Source organism: Stenella coeruleoalba (genome assembly GCF_951394435.1).
Source record: "Stenella coeruleoalba genome assembly, contig: scaffold_114, whole genome shotgun sequence".
Taxonomy (NCBI): Eukaryota; Metazoa; Chordata; class Mammalia; order Artiodactyla; family Delphinidae; genus Stenella; species Stenella coeruleoalba.
The window spans coordinates 231,577-248,722 of NW_027646115.1; the positions used below are offsets into that span (position 1 = coordinate 231,577).

The following is a 17,146-nucleotide window of genomic DNA, read 5'->3' on the forward strand; positions in this document are numbered from 1 at the left end:
TCCAGACGCTTTACTAACACTCTCCCCACTTGGAGAGTCAGTCCCTTTAACCTCCTGTTTGGCCCAGTTTGCAATTTCTGCGGAAGATGAACAGGAATAGCGAGAACCAATGAGAGGCTAGCTGGAGGTGTCTGGTCGGGCAAATTTAACTCTCATTTCCCACCAGGAAGAGGAATTAACCAAAGGCTCAGCATGCCGGGCCGGAAACAGTTTAGGGCCTGAAGCCATCCTGTGGTGTTGCGGCCAGGTCACAAGAAAGCGAGTTGAAGAAAGGAGCTCAGGGGCACTGTAATTCACAAACCTGCAGAGTTATAAATGACAGCTATCGTCCAAAAATAGACTGAAGTAAGGCTGCCAAGAGGACTTGAAAGCGGGGCAGAATTGCAGGAAACCGATTTCAGGAGGTAGACTGGAATTGCATTGAAAGCATAGGAAAAGAGGCAGAACGTCCACAATGATGCACTTGGCCAAAAAGTGCGTATGTGTTTTTTCCTGAATATATTCAGGAAAAAACGCATACGCCCTTTTTGGCCAACCAAGCAAGCTTGCAAAGGAAATCTGCACTACAATGAAGTCTCACTTCCCCCCGGTCAAAAGGGCCATCTGAAAAAAGTGTAAAATCCAGAAAGGCAACAGGCCATTGAGAACTGGGAGCCTTGTTATGCTGATGGGCGGGATGTAAATTGCCAACAACCACTCGGGAGAAGTGTATGGTGTTTCCTGAAACATCTAAAAAAGAAAGCAACAGAGCCTAGGGCACTTCCACTTATGGTCCTATAGCTTAGGGAAATTAAAATCAAAAAGACACAGCCACCCCAAAGTTTGGAACGGCTCTGTTTACAAGAACCTCGTTTACAGTACAAGTTCAACATCGCAGAAAGTGAAAAATGGATAAAGAAGTTGTGGTATTCACTTACAAAGCAATATCACTCAGCAATGAAATCTATGTCATCAGGCCGTTAGCAGCACAATGAGTGGATTCAGGTATGATGATTCTAACTGAAATAAGTCACACAGAAAAAGAAACATCATAAGATATCAGTAATACACGGAATGGAAACTTGGCTCCAGAGGAACTGAATTACAGAACAGAACAGGGTCTCAAATTTAGAAAACCAACTTATGCTTGCTTAAGGGTAAAGGTGAGTTGGGGTGCTGCATAAAACCAGAGATTGAAATGAGCACAGATAAAGTTCCTTAAGCCAAATATGGAATAGACAAGAGGTACTCCTTGCTCAACGAAATGGACTCAACACCGCATAGTAAACGCCTAAGAATGTACCTGACTAGTAAGTATCTTAAAACCTATGGATTGCTATGTCTCCGAAAGAGAATCAAGCATGTGTACAGGGGCATAAACGCAGCAGTGATAGGATTGGAGAGGTTCGGTGAGCAAATGAAGACCCTTTGAAGTCATATTGCATGGTACCCATTCCACGGGTTTCAACTACCCAGGTTTAAGGTATTCTTCCTTCAGCTAAAACATGCATGTGGAACCTAGAGTATGATCAACCATGTGATCGGGAGACGTGTTCAAATATGTCTCAGTTTTCCTCCCCTGGTACTCGGGTGCAACATTCCAGACGCTTTACTAACACTCTCCCCACTTGGAGAGTCAGCGCCTTTAACCTCCTGTTTGGCCCAGTTTGCAATTTCTGCGGAAGATGAACAGGAATAGCGAGAACCAATGAGAGGTTAGCTGGAGGTGTCTGGACGGGCAAATTTAACTCTCATTTCCCACCAGGAAGAGGAAATAACCAAAGGCTCAGCGTGCCGTACCGGAACCAGATTAGGGCCTGAAGCCATCCTGCGGTGTTGCGGCCAGCTCAAAAGAAAGCGAGTTGAAGAAAGGAGCTCAGGGGCACTGTAATTCACAAACCTGCAGAGTTATAAATGACAGCTATCGTCCAAAAATAGACTGAAGTAAGGCTGCCAAGAGGACTTGAAAGCGGGGCAGAATTGCAGGAAACCGATTTCAGGAGGTAGACTGGAATTGCATTGAAAGCATAGGAAAAGAGGCAGAACGTCCACAATGATGCACTTGGCCAAAAAGGGCGTATGCGTTTTTTCCTGAATATATTCAGGAAAAAACGCATACGCCCTTTTTGGCCAACCAAGCAAGCTTGCAAAGGAAATCTGCACTACAATGAAGTCTCACTTCCCCCTGGTCAAAAGGGCCATCTGAAAAAAGTGTAAAATCCAGAAAGGCAGGACAGGCCATGGAGAACTGGGAGCCTTGTTATGCTGATGGGCGGGATGTAAATTGCCAACAACCACTCGGGAGAAGTGTATGGTGTTTCCTGAAACATCTAAAAAAGAAAGCAACAGAACCTAGGGCACTGCCACTTATGGTCCTATAGCTTAGGGAAATTAAAATCAAAAAGACACAGCCACCCCAAAGTTTGGAACGGCTCTGTTTACAAGAACCTCGTTTACAGTACAAGTTCAACATCGCAGAAAGTGAAAAATGGATAAAGAAGTTGTGGTATTTACTTACAAAGCAATATCACTCAGCAATGAAATCTGTGTCATCAGGCCCTTAGCAGCACAATGAGTGGATTCAGGTATGATGATTCTAACTGAAATAAGTCACACAGAAAAAGAAACATCATAAGATATCAGTAATACACGGAATGTAAACTTGGCTACACAGGAACTGAATTACAGAACAGAACAGGGTCTCAAATTTAGAAAACCAACTTATTCTTACTTAAGGGTAAAGGTGAGTTGGGGTGCTGCATAAAACCAGAGATTGAAATGAGCACAGATAAAGTTCCTTAAGCCAAATATGGAATAGACAAGAGCTACTCCTTGCTCAACGAAATGGACTCAACACCCCATATTAAACGCCTAAGAATGTACCTGACTAGTAAGTATCTTAAAACCTATGGATTGCTATGTCTCCAAAAGAGAATCAAGCATGTGTACAGGGGCATAAACGCAGCAGTGATAGGATTGGAGAGGTTCGGTGAGCAAATGAAGACCCTTTGAAGTCATATTGCATGGTACCCATTCCACGGTTTTCAACTACCCAGGTTTAAGGTATTCTTCCTTCAGCTAAAACATGCATGTGGAACCTAGAGTATGATCAACCATGTGATCGGGAGACGTGTTCAAATATGTCTCAGTTTTCCTCCCCTGGTACTCGGGTGCAACATTCCAGACGCTTTACTAACACTCTCCCCACTTGGAGAGTCAGTCCCTTTAACCTCCTGTTTGGCCCAGTTTGCAATTTCTGCGGAAGATGAACAGGAATAGCGAGAACCAATGAGAGGCTAGCTGGAGGTGTCTGGCCGGGCAAATTTAACTCTCATTTCCCACCAGGAAGAGGAATTAACCGAAGGCTCAGCATGCCGGGCCGGAAACAGTTTAGGGCCTGAAGCCATCCTGCGGTGTTGCGGCCAGGTCACAAGAAAGCGAGTTGAAGAAAGGAGCTCAGGGGCACTGTAATTCACAAACCTGCAGAGTTATAAATGACAGCTATCGTCCAAAAATAGACTGAAGTAAGGCTGCCAAGAGGACTTGAAAGCGGGGCAGAATTGCAGGAAACCGATTTCAGGAGGTAGACTGGAATTGCATTGAAAGCATAGGAAAAGAGGCAGAACGTCCACAATGATGCACTTGGCCAAAAAGGGCGTATGCGTTTTTTCCTGAATATATTCAGGAAAAAACGCATACGCCCTTTTTGGCCAACCAAGCAAGCTTGCAAAGGAAATCTGCACTACAATGAAGTCTCACTTCCCCCCGGTCAAAAGGGCCATCTGAAAAAAGTGTAAAATCCAGAAAGGCAACAGGCCATTGAGAACTGGGAGCCTTGTTATGCTGATGGGCGGGATGTAAATTGCCAACAGACACTCGGGAGAAGTGTATGGTGTTTCCTGAAACATCTAAAAAACAAAGCAACAGAGCCTAGGGCACTTCCACTTATGGTCCTATAGCTTAGGGAAATTAAAATCAAAAAGACACAGCCACCCCAAAGTTTGGAACGGCTCTGTTTACAAGAACCTCGTTTACAGTACAAGTTCAACATCGCAGAAAGTGAAAAATGGATAAAGAAGTTGTGGTATTCACTTACAAAGCAATATCACTCAGCAATGAAATCTATGTCATCAGGCCCTTAGCAGCACAATGAGTGGATTCAGGTATGATGATTCTAACTGAAATAAGTCACACAGAAAAAGAAACATCATAAGATATCAGTAATACACGGAATGTAAACTTGGCTACAGAGGAACTGAATTACAGAACAGAACAGGGTCTCAAATTTAGAAAACCAACTTATGCTTGCTTCAGGGTAAAGGTGAGTTGGGGTGCTGCATAAAACCAGAGATTGAAATGAGCACAGATAAAGTTCCTTAAGCCAAATATGGAATAGACAAGAGCTACTCCTTGCTCAACGAAATGGACTCAACACCGCATATTAAACGCCTAAGAATGTACCTGACTAGTAAGTATCTTAAAACCTATGGATTGCTATGTCTCCAAAAGAGAATCAAGCATGTGTACAGGGGCATAAACGCAGCAGTGATAGGATTGGAGAGGTTCGGTGAGCAAATGAAGACCCTTTGAAGTCATATTGCATGGTACCCATTCCACGGGTTTCAACCACCCAGGTTTAAGGTATTCTTCCTTCAGCTAAAACATGCATGTGGAACCTAGAGTATGATCAACCATGTGATCGGGAGACGTGTTCAAATATGTCTCAGTTTTCCTCCCCTGGTACTCGGGTGCAACATTCCAGACGCTTTACTAACACTCTCCCCACTTGGAGAGTCAGTCCCTTTAACCTCCTGTTTGGCCCAGTTTGCAATTTCTGCGGAAGATGAACAGGAATAGTGAGAACCAATGAGAGGCTAGCTGGAGGTGTCTGGACGGGCAAATTTAACTCTCATTTCCCACCAGGAAGAGGAAATAACCAAAGGCTCAGCGTGCCGTACCGGAACCAGATTAGGGCCTGAAGTCATCCTGCGGTGTTGCGGCCTGCTCAAAAGAAAGCGAGTTGAAGAAAGGAGCTCAGGGGCACTGTAATTCACAAACCTGCAGAGTTATAAATGACAGGTATCGTCCAAAAATAGACTGAAGTAAGGCTGCCAAGAGGACTTGAAAGTGGGGCAGAATTGCAGGAAACCGATTTCAGGAGGTAGACTGGAATTGCATTGAAAGCATAGGAAAAGAGGCAGAACGTCCACAATGATGCACTTGGCCAAAAAGGGCGTATGCGTTTTTTCCTGAATATATTCAGGAAAAAACGCATACGCCCTTTTTGGCCAACCAAGCAAGCTTGCAAAGGAAATCTGCACTACAATGAAGTCTCACTTCCCCCCGGTCAAAAGGGCCATCTGAAAAAAGTGTAAAATCCAGAAAGGCAGGACAGGCCATGGAGAACAGGGAGCCTTGTTATGCTGATGGGCGGGATGTAAATTGCCAACAACCACTCGGGAGAAGTGTATGGTGTTTCCTGAAACATCTAAAAAACAAAGCAACAGAACCTAGGGCACTTCCACTTATGGTCCTATACCTTAGGGAAATTAAAATCAAAAAGACACAGCCACCCCAATGTTTGGAACGGCTCTGTTTACAAGAACCTCGTTTACAGTACAAGTTCAACATCGCAGAAAGTGAAAAATGGATAAAGAAGTTGTGGTATTTAGTTACAAAGCAATATCACTCAGCAATGAAATCTGTGTCATCAGGCCCTAAGCAGCACAATGAGTGGATTCAGGTATGGTGATTCTAACTGAAGTAAGTCACACAGAAAAAGAAACATCATAAGATATCAGTAATACACGGAATGTAAACTTGGCTACACAGGAACTGAATTACAGAACAGAACAGGGTCTCAAATTTAGAAAACCAACTTATGCTTGCTTAAGGGGAAAGGTGAGTTGGGGTGCTGCATAAAACCAGAGATTGAAATGAGCACAGATAAAGTTCCTTAAGTCAAATATGGAATAGACAAGAGCTACTCCTTGCTCAACGAAATGGACTCAACACCGCATATTAAACGCCTAAGAATGTACCTGACTAGTAAGTATCTTAAAACCTATGGATTGCTATGTCTCTGAAAGAGAATCAAGCATGTGTACAGGGGCATAAACGCAGCAGTGATAGGATTGGAGAGGTTCGGTGAGCAAATGAAGACCCTTTGAAGTCATATTGCATGGTACCCATTCCACGGGTTTCAACTACCCAGGTTTAAGGTATTCTTCCTTCAGCTAAAACATGCATGTGGAACCTAGAGTATGATCAACCATGTGATCGGGAGACGTGTTCAAATATGTCTCAGTTTTCCTCCCCTGGTACTCGGGTGCAACATTCCAGACGCTTTACTAACACTCTCCCCACTTGGAGAGTCAGTCCCTTTAACCTCCTGTTTGGCCCAGTTTGCAATTTCTGCGGAAGATGAACAGGAATAGCGAGAACCAATGAGAGGCTAGCTGGAGGTGTCTGGACGGGCAAATTTAACTCTCATTTCCCACCAGGAAGAGGAATTAACCAAAGGCTCAGCATGCCGGGCCGGAACCAGATTAGGGCCTGAAGCCATCCTGCGGTGTTGCGGCCAGGTCACAAGAAAGCGAGTTGAATTAAGGAGCTCAGGGGCACTGTAATTCACAAACCTGCAGAGTTATAAATGACAGCTATCGTCCAAAAATAGACTGAAGTAAGGCTGCCAAGAGGACTTGAAAGCGGGGCAGAATTGCAGGAAACCGATTTCAGGAGGTAGACTGGAATTGCATTGAAAGCATAGGAAAAGAGGCAGAACGTCCACAATGATGCACTTGGCCAAAAAGGGCGTATGCGTTTTTTCCTGAATATATTCAGGAAAAAACGCATACGCCCTTTTTGGCCAACCAAGCAAGCTTGCAAAGGAAATCTGCACTACAATGAAGTCTCACTTCCCCCCGGTCAAAAGGGCCATCTGAAAAAAGTGTAAAATCCAGAAAGGCAGGACAGGCCATGGAGAACTGGGAGCCTTGTTATGCTGATGGGCGGGATGTAAATTGCCAACAGACACTCGGGAGAAGTGTATGGTGTTTCCTGAAACATCTAAAAAACAAAGCAACAGAGCCTAGGGCACTTCCACTTATGGTCCTATAGCTTAGGGAAATTAAAATCAAAAAGACACAGCCACCCCAAAATTTGGGACGCCTCTGTTTACAAGAACCTCGTTTACAGTACAAGTTCAACATCGCAGAAAGTGAAAAATGGATAAAGAAGTTGTGGTATTTACTTATAAAGCAATATCACTCAGCAATGAAATCTATGTCATCAGGCCCTTAGCAGCACAATGAGTGGATTCAAGTATGATGATTCTAACTGAAATAAGTCACACAGAAAAAGAAACATCATAAGATATCAGTAATACACGGAATGGAAACTTGGCTCCAGAGGAACTGAATTACAGAACAGAACAGGGTCTCAAATTTAGAAAACCAACTTATGCTTGCTTAAGGGTAAAGGTGAGTTGGGGTGCTGCATAAAACCAGAGATTGAAATGAGCACAGATAAAGTTCCTTAAGCCAAATATGGAATAGACAAGAGGTACTCCTTGCTCAACGAAATGGACTCAACACCGCATATTAAACGCCTAAGAATGTACCTGACTAGTAAGTATCTTAAAACCTATGGATTGCTATGTCTCCGAAAGAGAATCAAGCATGTGTACAGGGGCATAAACACAGCAGTGATAGGATTGGAGAGGTTCGGTGAGCAAATGAAGACCCTTTGAAGTCATATTGCATGGTACCCATTCCACGGGTTTCAACTACCCAGGTTTAAGGTATTCTTCCTTCAGCTAAAACATGCATGTGGAACCCAAGTATGATCAACCATGTGAATGGGAGACGTGTTCAAATATGTCTCAGTTTTCCTCCCCTGGTACTTGGGTGCAACATTCCAGACGCTTTACTAACACTCTCCCCACTTGGAGAGTCAGCGCCTTTAACCTCCTGTTTGGCCCAGTTTGCAATTTCTGCGGAAGATGAACAGGAATAGCGAGAACCAATGAGAGACTAGCTGGAGGTGTCTGGACGGGCAAATTTAACTCTCATTTCCCACCAGGAAGAGGAAATAACCAAAGGCTCAGCGTGCCGTGCCGGAACCAGATTAGGGCCTGAAGCCATCCTGCGGTGTTGCGGCCAGGTCACAAGAAAGCGAGTTGAAGAAAGGAGCTCAGGGGCACTGTAATTCACAAACCTGCAGAGTTATAAATGACAGCTATCGTCCAAAAATAGACTGAAGTAAGGCTGCCAAGAGGACTTGAAAGCGGGGCAGAATTGCAGGAAACCGATTTCAGGAGGTAGACTGGAATTGCATTGAAAGCATAGGAAAAGAGGCAGAACGTCCACAATGATGCACTTGGCCAAAAAGGGCGTATGCGTTTTTTCCTGAATATATTCAGGAAAAAACGCATACGCCCTTTTTGGCCAACCAAGCAAGCTTGCAAAGGAAATCTGCACTACAATGAAGTCTCACTTCCCCCCGGTCAAAAGGGCCATCTGAAAAAAGTGTAAAATCCAGAAAGGCAACAGGCCATTGAGAACTGGGAGCCTTGCTATGCTGATGGGCGGGATGTAAATTGCCAACAACCAGTCGGGAGAAGTGTATGGTGTTTCCTGAAACATCTAAAAAAGAAAGCAACAGAGCCTAGGGCACTTCCACTTATGGTCCTATAGCTTAGGGAAATTAAAATCAAAAAGACACAGCCACCCCAAAGTTTGGAACGGCTCTGTTTACAAGAACCTCGTTTACAGTACAAGTTCAACATCGCAGAAAGTGAAAAATGGATAAAGAAGTTGTGGTATTCACTTACAAAGCAATATCACTCAGCAATGAAATCTATGTCATCAGGCCGTTAGCAGCACAATGAGTGGATTCAGGTATGATGATTCTAACTGAAATAAGTCACACAGAAAAAGAAACATCATAAGATATCAGTAATACACGGAATGGAAACTTGGCTCCAGAGGAACTGAATTACAGAACAGAACAGGGTCTCAAATTTAGAAAACCAACTTATGCTTGCTTAAGGGGAAAGGTGAGTTGGGGTGCTGCATAAAACCAGAGATTGAAATGAGCACAGATAAAGTTCCTTAAGCCAAATATGGAATAGACAAGAGGTACTCCTTGCTCAACGAAATGGACTCAACACCGCATATTAAACGCCTAAGAATGTACCTGACTAGTAAGTATCTTAAAACCTATGGATTGCTATGTCTCCGAAAGAGAATCAAGCATGTGTACAGGGGCATAAACACAGCAGTGATAGGATTGGAGAGGTTCGGTGAGCAAATGAAGACCCTTTGAAGTCATATTGCATGGTACCCATTCCACGGGTTTCAACTACCCAGGTTTAAGGTATTCTTCCTTCAGCTAAAACATGCATGTGGAACCTAGAGTATGATCAACCATGTGATCGGGAGACGTGTTCAAATATGTCTCAGTTTTCCTCCCCTGGTACTCGGGTGCAACATTCCAGACGCTTTACTAACACTCTCCCCACTTGGAGAGTCAGCGCCTTTAACCTCCTGTTTGGCCCAGTTTGCAATTTCTGCGGAAGATGAACAGGAATAGCGAGAACCAATGAGAGGCTAGCTGGAGGTGTCTGGACGGGCAAATTTAACTCTCATTTCCCACCAGGAAGAGGAAATAACCAAAGGCTCAGCGTGCCGTACCGGAACCAGATTAGGGCCTGAAGCCATCCTGCGGTGTTGCGGCCAGCTCAAAAGAAAGCGAGTTGAAGAAAGGAGCTCAGGGGCACTGTAATTCACAAACCTGCAGAGTTATAAATGACAGCTATCGTCCAAAAATAGACTGAAGTAAGGCTGCCAAGAGGACTTGAAAGCGGGGCAGAATTGCAGGAAACCGATTTCAGGAGGTAGACTGGAATTGCATTGAAAGCATAGGAAAAGAGGCAGAACGTCCACAATGATGCACTTGGCCAAAAAGGGCGTATGCGTTTTTTCCTGAATATATTCAGGAAAAAACGCATACGCCCTTTTTGGCCAACCAAGCAAGCTTGCAAAGGAAATCTGCACTACAATGAAGTCTCACTTCCCCCCGGTCAAAAGGGCCATCTGAAAAAAGTGTAAAATCCAGAAAGGCAGGACAGGCCATGGAGAACTGGGAGCCTTGTTATGCTGATGGGCGGGATGTAAATTGCCAACAACCACTCGGGAGAAGTGTATGGTGTTTCCTGAAACATCTAAAAAAGAAAGCAACAGAACCTAGGGCACTGCCACTTATGGTCCTATAGCTTAGGGAAATTAAAATCAAAAAGACACAGCCACCCCAAAGTTTGGAACGGCTCTGTTTACAAGAACCTCGTTTACAGTACAAGTTCAACATCGCAGAAAGTGAAAAATGGATAAAGAAGTTGTGGTATTTACTTACAAAGCAATATCACTCAGCAATGAAATCTGTGTCATCAGGCCCTTAGCAGCACAATGAGTGGATTCAGGTATGATGATTCTAACTGAAATAAGTCACACAGAAAAAGAAACATCATAAGATATCAGTAATACACGGAATGTAAACTTGGCTACACAGGAACTGAATTACAGAACAGAACAGGGTCTCAAATTTAGAAAACCAACTTATTCTTACTTAAGGGTAAAGGTGAGTTGGGGTGCTGCATAAAACCAGAGATTGAAATGAGCACAGATAAAGTTCCTTAAGCCAAATATGGAATAGACAAGAGCTACTCCTTGCTCAACGAAATGGACTCAACACCCCATATTAAACGCCTAAGAATGTACCTGACTAGTAAGTATCTTAAAACCTATGGATTGCTATGTCTCCAAAAGAGAATCAAGCATGTGTACAGGGGCATAAACGCAGCAGTGATAGGATTGGAGAGGTTCGGTGAGCAAATGAAGACCCTTTGAAGTCATATTGCATGGTACCCATTCCACGGTTTTCAACTACCCAGGTTTAAGGTATTCTTCCTTCAGCTAAAACATGCATGTGGAACCTAGAGTATGATCAACCATGTGATCGGGAGACGTGTTCAAATATGTCTCAGTTTTCCTCCCCTGGTACTCGGGTGCAACATTCCAGACGCTTTACTAACACTCTCCCCACTTGGAGAGTCAGTCCCTTTAACCTCCTGTTTGGCCCAGTTTGCAATTTCTGCGGAAGATGAACAGGAATAGCGAGAACCAATGAGAGGCTAGCTGGAGGTGTCTGGACGGGCAAATTTAACTCTCATTTCCCACCAGGAAGAGGAATTAACCGAAGGCTCAGCATGCCGGGCCGGAAACAGTTTAGGGCCTGAAGCCATCCTGCGGTGTTGCGGCCAGGTCACAAGAAAGCGAGTTGAAGAAAGGAGCTCAGGGGCACTGTAATTCACAAACCTGCAGAGTTATAAATGACAGCTATCGTCCAAAAATAGACTGAAGTAAGGCTGCCAAGAGGACTTGAAAGCGGGGCAGAATTGCAGGAAACCGATTTCAGGAGGTAGACTGGAATTGCATTGAAAGCATAGGAAAAGAGGCAGAACGTCCACAATGATGCACTTGGCCAAAAAGGGCGTATGCGTTTTTTCCTGAATATATTCAGGAAAAAACGCATACGCCCTTTTTGGCCAACCAAGCAAGCTTGCAAAGGAAATCTGCACTACAATGAAGTCTCACTTACCCCCGGTCAAAAGGGCCATCTGAAAAAATTGTAAAATCCAGAAAGGCAACAAGCCATTGAGAACTGGGAGCCTTGTTATGCTGATGGGCGGGATGTAAATTGCCAACAGACACTCGGGAGAAGTGTATGGTGTTTCCTGAAACATCTAAAAAACAAAGCAACAGAGCCTAGGGCACTTCCACTTATGGTCCTATAGCTTAGGGAAATTAAAATCAAAAAGACACAGCCACCCCAAAATTTGGGACGCCTCTGTTTACAAGAACCTCGTTTACAGTACAAGTTCAACATCGCAGAAAGTGAAAAATGGATAAAGAAGTTGTGGTATTTACTTATAAAGCAATATCACTCAGCAATGAAATCTATGTCATCAGGCCCTTAGCAGCACAATGAGTGGATTCAAGTATGATGATTCTAACTGAAATAAGTCACACAGAAAAAGAAACATCATAAGATATCAGTAATACACGGAATGGAAACTTGGCTCCAGAGGAACTGAATTACAGAACAGAACAGGGTCTCAAATTTAGAAAACCAACTTATGCTTGCTTAAGGGTAAAGGTGAGTTGGGGTGCTGCATAAAACCAGAGATTGAAATGAGCACAGATAAAGTTCCTTAAGCCAAATATGGAATAGACAAGAGGTACTCCTTGCTCAACGAAATGGACTCAACACCGCATATTAAACGCCTAAGAATGTACCTGACTAGTAAGTATCTTAAAACCTATGGATTGCTATGTCTCCGAAAGAGAATCAAGCATGTGTACAGGGGCATAAACACAGCAGTGATAGGATTGGAGAGGTTCGGTGAGCAAATGAAGACCCTTTGAAGTCATATTGCATGGTACCCATTCCACGGGTTTCAACTACCCAGGTTTAAGGTATTCTTCCTTCAGCTAAAACATGCATGTGGAACCCAAGTATGATCAACCATGTGAATGGGAGACGTGTTCAAATATGTCTCAGTTTTCCTCCCCTGGTACTTGGGTGCAACATTCCAGACGCTTTACTAACACTCTCCCCACTTGGAGAGTCAGCGCCTTTAACCTCCTGTTTGGCCCAGTTTGCAATTTCTGCGGAAGATGAACAGGAATAGCGAGAACCAATGAGAGACTAGCTGGAGGTGTCTGGACGGGCAAATTTAACTCTCATTTCCCACCAGGAAGAGGAAATAACCAAAGGCTCAGCGTGCCGTGCCGGAACCAGATTAGGGCCTGAAGCCATCCTGCGGTGTTGCGGCCAGGTCACAAGAAAGCGAGTTGAAGAAAGGAGCTCAGGGGCACTGTAATTCACAAACCTGCAGAGTTATAAATGACAGCTATCGTCCAAAAATAGACTGAAGTAAGGCTGCCAAGAGGACTTGAAAGCGGGGCAGAATTGCAGGAAACCGATTTCAGGAGGTAGACTGGAATTGCATTGAAAGCATAGGAAAAGAGGCAGAACGTCCACAATGATGCACTTGGCCAAAAAGGGCGTATGCGTTTTTTCCTGAATATATTCAGGAAAAAACGCATACGCCCTTTTTGGCCAACCAAGCAAGCTTGCAAAGGAAATCTGCACTACAATGAAGTCTCACTTCCCCCCGGTCAAAAGGGCCATCTGAAAAAAGTGTAAAATCCAGAAAGGCAACAGGCCATTGAGAACTGGGAGCCTTGCTATGCTGATGGGCGGGATGTAAATTGCCAACAACCACTCGGGAGAAGTGTATGGTGTTTCCTGAAACATCTAAAAAAGAAAGCAACAGAGCCTAGGGCACTTCCACTTATGGTCCTATAGCTTAGGGAAATTAAAATCAAAAAGACACAGCCACCCCAAAGTTTGGAACGGCTCTGTTTACAAGAACCTCGTTTACAGTACAAGTTCAACATCGCAGAAAGTGAAAAATGGATAAAGAAGTTGTGGTATTCACTTACAAAGCAATATCACTCAGCAATGAAATCTATGTCATCAGGCCGTTAGCAGCACAATGAGTGGATTCAGGTATGATGATTCTAACTGAAATAAGTCACACAGAAAAAGAAACATCATAAGATATCAGTAATACACGGAATGGAAACTTGGCTCCAGAGGAACTGAATTACAGAACAGAACAGGGTCTCAAATTTAGAAAACCAACTTATGCTTGCTTAAGGGGAAAGGTGAGTTGGGGTGCTGCATAAAACCAGAGATTGAAATGAGCACAGATAAAGTTCCTTAAGCCAAATATGGAATAGACAAGAGGTACTCCTTGCTCAACGAAATGGACTCAACACCGCATATTAAACGCCTAAGAATGTACCTGACTAGTAAGTATCTTAAAACCTATGGATTGCTATGTCTCCGAAAGAGAATCAAGCTTGTGTACAGGGGCATAAACACAGCAGTGATAGGATTGGAGAGGTTCGGTGAGCAAATGAAGACCCTTTGAAGTCATATTGCATGGTACCCATTCCACGGGTTTCAACTACCCAGGTTTAAGGTATTCTTCCTTCAGCTAAAACATGCATGTGGAACCTAGAGTATGATCAACCATGTGATCGGGAGACGTGTTCAAATATGTCTCAGTTTTCCTCCCCTGGTACTCGGGTGCAACATTCCAGACGCTTTACTAACACTCTCCCCACTTGGAGAGTCAGCGCCTTTAACCTCCTGTTTGGCCCAGTTTGCAATTTCTGCGGAAGATGAACAGGAATAGCGAGAACCAATGAGAGGCTAGCTGGAGGTGTCTGGACGGGCAAATTTAACTCTCATTTCCCACCAGGAAGAGGAAATAACCAAAGGCTCAGCGTGCCGTACCGGAACCAGATTAGGGCCTGAAGCCATCCTGCGGTGTTGCGGCCAGCTCAAAAGAAAGCGAGTTGAAGAAAGGAGCTCAGGGGCACTGTAATTCACAAACCTGCAGAGTTATAAATGACAGCTATCGTCCAAAAATAGACTGAAGTAAGGCTGCCAAGAGGACTTGAAAGCGGGGCAGAATTGCAGGAAACCGATTTCAGGAGGTAGACTGGAATTGCATTGAAAGCATAGGAAAAGAGGCAGAACGTCCACAATGATGCACTTGGCCAAAAAGGGCGTATGCGTTTTTTCCTGAATATATTCAGGAAAAAACGCATACGCCCTTTTTGGCCAACCAAGCAAGCTTGCAAAGGAAATCTGCACTACAATGAAGTCTCACTTCCCCCCGGTCAAAAGGGCCATCTGAAAAAAGTGTAAAATCCAGAAAGGCAGGACAGGCCATGGAGAACTGGGAGCCTTGTTATGCTGATGGGCGGGATGTAAATTGCCAACAACCACTCGGGAGAAGTGTATGGTGTTTCCTGAAACATCTAAAAAAGAAAGCAACAGAACCTAGGGCACTGCCACTTATGGTCCTATAGCTTAGGGAAATTAAAATCAAAAAGACACAGCCACCCCAAAGTTTGGAACGGCTCTGTTTACAAGAACCTCGTTTACAGTACAAGTTCAACATCGCAGAAAGTGAAAAATGGATAAAGAAGTTGTGGTATTTACTTACAAAGCAATATCACTCAGCAATGAAATCTGTGTCATCAGGCCCTTAGCAGCACAATGAGTGGATTCAGGTATGATGATTCTAACTGAAATAAGTCACACAGAAAAAGAAACATCATAAGATATCAGTAATACACGGAATGTAAACTTGGCTACACAGGAACTGAATTACAGAACAGAACAGGGTCTCAAATTTAGAAAACCAACTTATTCTTACTTAAGGGTAAAGGTGAGTTGGGGTGCTGCATAAAACCAGAGATTGAAATGAGCACAGATAAAGTTCCTTAAGCCAAATATGGAATAGACAAGAGCTACTCCTTGCTCAACGAAATGGACTCAACACCCCATATTAAACGCCTAAGAATGTACCTGACTAGTAAGTATCTTAAAACCTATGGATTGCTATGTCTCCAAAAGAGAATCAAGCATGTGTACAGGGGCATAAACGCAGCAGTGATAGGATTGGAGAGGTTCGGTGAGCAAATGAAGACCCTTTGAAGTCATATTGCATGGTACCCATTCCACGGTTTTCAACTACCCAGGTTTAAGGTATTCTTCCTTCAGCTAAAACATGCATGTGGAACCTAGAGTATGATCAACCATGTGATCGGGAGACGTGTTCAAATATGTCTCAGTTTTCCTCCCCTGGTACTCGGGTGCAACATTCCAGACGCTTTACTAACACTCTCCCCACTTGGAGAGTCAGTCCCTTTAACCTCCTGTTTGGCCCAGTTTGCAATTTCTGCGGAAGATGAACAGGAATAGCGAGAACCAATGAGAGGCTAGCTGGAGGTGTCTGGACGGGCAAATTTAACTCTCATTTCCCACCAGGAAGAGGAATTAACCGAAGGCTCAGCATGCCGGGCCGGAAACAGTTTAGGGCCTGAAGCCATCCTGCGGTGTTGCGGCCAGGTCACAAGAAAGCGAGTTGAAGAAAGGAGCTCAGGGGCACTGTAATTCACAAACCTGCAGAGTTATAAATGACAGCTATCGTCCAAAAATAGACTGAAGTAAGGCTGCCAAGAGGACTTGAAAGCGGGGCAGAATTGCAGGAAACCGATTTCAGGAGGTAGACTGGAATTGCATTGAAAGCATAGGAAAAGAGGCAGAACGTCCACAATGATGCACTTGGCCAAAAAGGGCGTATGCGTTTTTTCCTGAATATATTCAGGAAAAAACGCATACGCCCTTTTTGGCCAACCAAGCAAGCTTGCAAAGGAAATCTGCACTACAATGAAGTCTCACTTACCCCCGGTCAAAAGGGCCATCTGAAAAAATTGTAAAATCCAGAAAGGCAACAAGCCATTGAGAACTGGGAGCCTTGTTATGCTGATGGGCGGGATGTAAATTGCCAACAGACACTCGGGAGAAGTGTATGGTGTTTCCTGAAACATCTAAAAAACAAAGCAACAGAGCCTAGGGCACTTCCACTTATGGTCCTATAGCTTAGGGAAATTAAAATCAAAAAGACACAGCCACCCCGAAGTTTGGAACGGCTCTGTTTACAAGAATCTCGTTTACAGTACAAGTTCAACATCGCAGAAAGTGAAAAATGGATAAAGAAGTTGTGGTATTCACTTACAAAGCAATATCACTCAGCAATGAAATCTATGTCATCAGGCCCTTAGCAGCACAATGAGTGGATTCAGGTATGATGATTCTAACTGAAATAAGTCACACAGAAAAAGAAACATCATAAGATATCAGTAATACACGGAATGTAAACTTGGCTACACAGGAACTGAATTACAGAACAGAACAGGGTCTCAAATTTAGAAAACCAACTTATGCTTGCTTCAGGGTAAAGGTGAGTTGGGGTGCTGCATAAAACCAGAGATTGAAATGAGCACAGATAAAGTTCCTTAAGCCAAATATGGAATAGACAAGAGCTACTCCTTGCTCAACGAAATGGACTCAACACCGCATATTAAACGCCTAAGAATGTACCTGACTAGTAAGTATCTTAAAACCTATGGATTGCTATGTCTCCAAAAGAGAATCAAGCATGTGTACAGGGGCATAA

At 43.8% G+C, this 17,146-nt stretch overlaps 1 long non-coding RNA gene across 1 annotated transcript in view; it reads right to left on the reverse strand.

Moving 5' to 3' along the window:
* Positions 1-7,296, reverse strand: part of LOC307181324 — a 201,638-nt gene extending 194,342 nt beyond the window's left edge. The window contains exon 1 of the long non-coding RNA XR_013826449.1: positions 7,232-7,296. This is a non-coding gene — a long non-coding RNA (uncharacterized lncRNA). The remainder of the gene's footprint in view (positions 1-7,231) is intronic.
* Positions 7,297-17,146: the final 9,850 nt, after the last annotated feature.